This window comes from Amblyraja radiata, chromosome 30 (assembly GCF_010909765.2).
Source record: "Amblyraja radiata isolate CabotCenter1 chromosome 30, sAmbRad1.1.pri, whole genome shotgun sequence".
Lineage (NCBI taxonomy): Eukaryota > Metazoa > Chordata > Chondrichthyes > Rajiformes > Rajidae > Amblyraja > Amblyraja radiata.
The window spans coordinates 4795326-4801339 of record NC_045985.1 but is presented as its reverse complement, the minus strand read 5'-3'; positions in this window follow the sequence as shown (position 1 = coordinate 4801339).

The window sequence follows — 6014 nt, the reverse complement described above, 5'->3', positions numbered from 1 at the left end:
TTGTCACGTTACAACCACAAGCGTAAATGTATTTTATTGGGATTTTATGTGATAGACCAACACAAAGTGGCGCATAATTGTGAAGTGGAAGGAAAATCATATATGGTTTTCAAATTGTTTTACAAATAAAAAACTGAAAAGTGTGGCGTGCAAAAGTATTCAGCCCCCTTTACTCTCTACCCCTAAATAAAATCCAGTGCAACCAATTGCCTTCAGAAGTCACCTAATTAGTAAATAAAGTCCACTTGTGTGTAATCTAATCTCAGTATAAATACAACTGTTCTGTGAAGGACTCAGAGGTTTGTTAGAGAACATTAGTGAACAAACAGTATCATAAAGCCCAAGGAACACACCAGACAGGTCAGGGATAAAGCAGGGTTAGGTTATAAAAAAATATCCCAAGCTTTGAACATCTCACGGAGCACAGTTCAATCCATCATCCGAAAATGGAAAGAGTATGGCACAACTGCAAACCTACCAAGACATGGCCGTCCACCTAAACTGACAGGCCGGGCAAGGAGAGCATTGATCAGAGAAGCAGCCAAGAGGCCCATGGTAACTCTGGAGGAGCTGCAGAGATCCACATCTCAGGTGGGAGAAACTGTCCACAGGACAACTATTAGTCGTGCACTCCACAAATCGGGCCTTTATGGAAGAGTGGCAAGATGAAAGCCATTGTTGAAAAAAAAGCCATAAGAAGTCCCGTTTGCAGTTTGCCACAAGCCATGTGGGGGACACAGCAAACATGTGGAGGAAGGTGCTCTGGTCAGATGAGACCAAAATTGAAGTTTTTGGCCTAAATGCAAAACGCTATGTGTGGCGGAAAACTAACACTGCACATCACCCTGAACACACCATCCCCACTGTGAAACATGGTGGTGGCAGCATCATGCTGTGGGGATGCTTTTCTTCAGCAGGGACAGGGAAGCCGGTCAGAGTTGATGGGAAGATGGATGGAGCCAAATACAGGGCAATCTTGGAAGAAAACCTGTTAGAGTCTGCAAAAGACTTGAGACTGGGGCGGAGGTTCACCTTCCAGCAGGACAACGACCCTAAACATGCAGCCAGAGCTACAATGGAATGGTTTAGATCAAAGCATATTCATGTGTTAGAATGGCCCAGTCAAAGTCCAGACCTAAATCCAATTGAGAATCTTTGGCAAGACTTGAAAATTGCTGTTCACAGACGCTCTCCATCCAATCTGACTGAGCTTGAGCTATTTTGCAAAGAAGAATGGGCAAAAAATTCAGTCTCTAGATGTGCAAACCTGGTAGAGACATACCCAAAAGACTTGCAGCTGTAATTGCAGCGAAAGGTGGTTCTACAAAGTATTGACTCAGGGGGGATGAATACTTTTTGGACGCCACAATTTTCAGTTTTTTATTTGTAAAAAAATTTGAAAACCATGTATCATTTTCCAGAAAAATCGGATTTTGCAAATGACTATATTGACACATTGATAAATATCGTTGTTCTTCCAATTTGCGCTGGGCCTCACCCTGACATTGGAGGAGGCTCAGGATAAAAAGGTCAGATTGGGTATGGGAGTTGGGCCTCCAGGATATCATATAGGAACAGCACCTCATATTTCGCTTGGGTAGTTTACACCCCAACGGTATGAACAGTAACTTCTCTAACTTCAGATATCCCTTGTTTTCTCCCTCTTTCCTCTTCCCCTTCCGAGTTCTCCCACTAGTATTACTGTCTCTGTTTACATTCTATCTTTGTCCCTCCCCCCCTCCCACTGTCCTGACATCAGTCTGAAGAAGGGTCTCGACCTGAAACGTCGCCCATTCCTTCTCTCCATAGATGCTCTTTCCCTTCCCAGTTCTCCCACTGCGACACAAAATAAGACACAGGAGAAGTGAGAATGGGAATAAAGAAATGGCAGAGGAATTGAAGAGCTTTTTGTGCATCAGAAGGTGTCAGAAGTTATGGGGAGAAGGCAGGAGAATGAGGTTAGGAGAGAAAAATAGATCAACCATGAGTGATTGGCGAAGTAGAATTGATGGGTCGAATGGCTTAATTCTGCACCTACCACTTATGTCCTTATGACCTTGTAACATATTGAAGTAACTCTGTGGGTCAGGCAAAATCTATGGAGAATATGGACACTTCTGGAGATCCATCTTCCCCAGAGATGCTGCCTGACCCGCTGAGTCACTCCAGCACTTTGTGGATTGTTGGTAAACAAGCACCTGCGGTTTCTCGTGTCTATATACCTTCCTTTTGTTTTCTTTTAGAATCGATTCACAAACAACGACGCCGTCTGATGGACACAAAATGCAGGAGTAACTCAGCGGAACAGTCAGCATCTCTGGATGGAAGGAAAGCGCGACGTATCTCCTCAGAACCCTTCTTCAGACTAGGAGTCAAGGAAGAGGGGGACATAAACGTTTGGAAGGCTAAGGTGTGAAAACAAGAGATCAAAGGGGACCCAAGTAGACGGCGTCTCTACATTCAATCGTGTCGTCACGTTTTCTGATCTCATGCTCTTTATTCTTTGCTTCTATTTGTTCTATTTGGTGCATGAGACAATCAAATACTCTCATCCAGGGCGCCGCGGCCCTCCAACTCGCCAACCACCACGTTGTGAATCTGTGGCATTCTCTGCCACAGCATTCTCAGGAGGCTTTCAAGAGAGAGTTAGACAATAAACAATGGACAATAGACAATCTATACAATTACTCAAAGTCTCATCCTGACCACTTCCTGCCTACGTTGTAAATACATTTAAGAAAAAACGTTACCCTATATCGCGATGATTTGTTCGCCATGTTACTCACCGCCCCCCTCTCCTCCAATCCCCCCAGGTTTTTTTCCGATCGGTAAAATAATAAAAACGTTATGAATGTTTAGAAAATCGTGAGATCAGCAGATTGGTCTTACATGGAAACATAGAAAATAGGTGCAGGAGTAGACCATTCGGCCCTTCGAGCCTGCACCGCCATTCAATATGATCATGGCTGATCATCCAACTAGGTATCCTGTACCTGCCTTCTCTCCATACCCCCTGATCCCTTTAGCGACAAGGGCCAAATCTAACTCCCTCTTAAATATAGCCAATGAATTGGCCTCAACTACCTTCTGTGGCAGAGAATTCCAGAGATTCACCACTCTCTGTGTGAAAAATGTTTTCCTCATCTCGGTCCTAAAATATTTCCCCCTTATCCTTAAACTGTGACCCCTTGTTCTGGACTTCCGCAACATCGGAAACAAACTTCCTGCATCTAGCCTGTCCAATCCCTTAAGAATTTTGTATGTTTCTATAAGATCCCCCCCTCAATCTTCTAAATTCTAGCGAGTACAAACCGAGTCTATCCAGTCTTTCTTCAAATGAAAGTCCTGACATCCCAGGAATCAATCTGGTGAACCTTCTCTGTACTCCCTCTATGGCAAGATTGTCTTTCCTCAGATTAGGAGACCAAAACTGTACGCAATACTTCAGGTGTGGTCTCACCGAGACCCTGTACAACTGCAGTAGAACCTCCCTGCTCCTATTCTCAAATCCTTTAGCTATGAATGCTAACATACCATTCGCCATCTTCACTGCCTGTTGCACCTGCATGCCTACTTTTAATGACTGGTGTACCATGACACCCAGGTCTCGTTGCATCTCCCCCTTTCCTAATCGGCCACCATTCAGATAATAGTCGACTTTCCTGTTTTTGCCACCAAAATGGATAACCTCACATTTATCCACATTATACTGCATCTGTAATTCATTTGCCCACTCACCCAGCCTATCCAAGTCACCTTACAGCCTCCTAGCATCCTCCTCACAGCTAACATTGCCCCCCAGCTTCGTGTCATCCGCAAACCTGGAGATGTTGCATTCAATTCCCTCGTCCAAATCATTAATATATATTGTAAATAGCTGGGGTCGCAGCACTGAGCCTTGCGGTACCCCACTAGTCACTGCCTGCCATTGTGAAAAGGACCCGTTTACTCCTACTCTTTTCTTCCTGTCTGCTAGCCAGTTCTCTATCCACATCAATACTGAACCCCCAATACCGTATGCTTTAAGTTTGTATACTAATCTCTTATGTGTGACCTTGTCGAAAGCCTTCTGAAAGTCCAGATCTAACACATCCACTGATTCTTCCTTATCCACTCTACTAGTTACATCCTCGAAAAATTCTATAAGATTTGTCAGACATGATTTACCTTTCATAATTCCATGTTGACTTTGTCCAATGATTTCACCACTTTCCAAATGTGCTGCTATCCCATCTTTAATAACTGATTCTAGCAGTTTCCCCACTACCGACGTTAGACCAACTGGTCTGTAATTCCCCGTTTTCTCTCTCCCTCCCTTTTTAAAAAGTGCGGTTACATTAGCTAACCTCCAATCCTCAGGAAGTACTCCAGAATCTAAAGAGTTTTGAAAAATTATCACTAATGCATCCACTATTTCTGGGGCTACTTAAGTACTCTGGGATGCAGCCTATCTGGCCCTGGGGTTTATCGGCCTTTAATCCATTCAATTTACCTGACACCACTTCCCGGCTAACCTGGATTTCACTCAGTTCCTCCATCTCATTTGACCCCCGGTCCCCTGCTATTTCCGGCAAATTATTTATGTCTTCCTTAGGGAAGACAGAACCAAAGTAGTTATTCAATTGGTCCGCCATGTCCTTGTTCCCCATGATCAATTCACCTGTTTCTGACTGCAAGGGACCTACATTTGTTTTAACTATGCTTTTTCTCTTCACATATCTATAAAAGCTTTTGTAGTCAGTTTTTATGTTCCCTGCCAGGTTTCTTTCATAATCTATTTTCCCTTTCCTAATTAAGCCATTTGTCCTCGTCTGTTGGTCTCTGAAATTTTCCCAGTCCTCTGGTAGGCTGCTTTTTCTGGCTAATTTGTACGCTTCATCTTTCGTTTTGATACTATCCCTGATTTCCCTTGTTATCCACGGATGCACTACCTTCCCTGATTTATTTTTTTGCCAAACTAGGATGAACAATTGTTGTAGTTCATCCATGCAATCTTTAAATGCCTTCCATTGCATATCCACCGTCAACCCATTAAGAATCAATTGCCAGTCTATTTTGGCCAATTCACGTCTCATACCCTCAAAGTTACCTTTCTTTAAGTTCAGGACCCTTGTTTCTGTATTAACAATGTCACTCTCCATCATAATGAAGAACTCAACCATATTATGGTCACTCTTGCTCAAGGGGCCACGCACAACAAGACTGCTAACTAACCCTTCCTCATTACTCAATACCCAATCTAGAATAGCCTGTTCTCTCGTTGGTTCCTCTACATGTTGGTTTAGAAAACTACCCTGCATACATTCCAAGAAATCCTCTTCTTCAGCACCCATGCCAATTTGATTCACCCAATCTATATGTAGATTGAATTCACCCATTATAACTGTTTTACCTTTGTTGCACGCATTTCTAATTTCCTGTTTGATGCCATCCCCAACTCCACTATTACTGTTAGGTGGCCTGTACACAACTACCACTAGAGTTTTCTGCCCCTTAGTGTTTCGCAGCTCTACCCATATCGATTCCACATCCTCCAAGCTAATGTCCTTCCTTTCTATTGCGTTAATCTGCTCTCTAACCAGCAACGCGACCCCACCTCCTTTCCATTTCTGTCTATCCCTCCTGAATATTGAATATCCCTGGATGTTCAGCTCCCAGCCTTGGTCACCCTGGGGCCATGTCTCCGTGATCCCAACTATATCATAGTTATTAATAGCTATCTGCACATTCAACTCATCCACCTTATTACGAATGCTCCTTGCATTAAGACACAAAGCCTTCAGGCTTGTTTTTACAACACACTTACCCCTTATACTATTATGTTGAAAAGAGGCCCTTTTTGATTTTTGCCCTGGATTTGTCTGCCTGCCACTTTTACTTTTCACCTTGCTACCTATTGCTTCTACCCTCATTTTACACCCCTCTGTCTCTACGCTCACACATTTAACAAACCCTTTCCCGTTAACTCGATCCTCAAGTATCCCATTCGACCGCATGAATAGATTCAAGAGAGT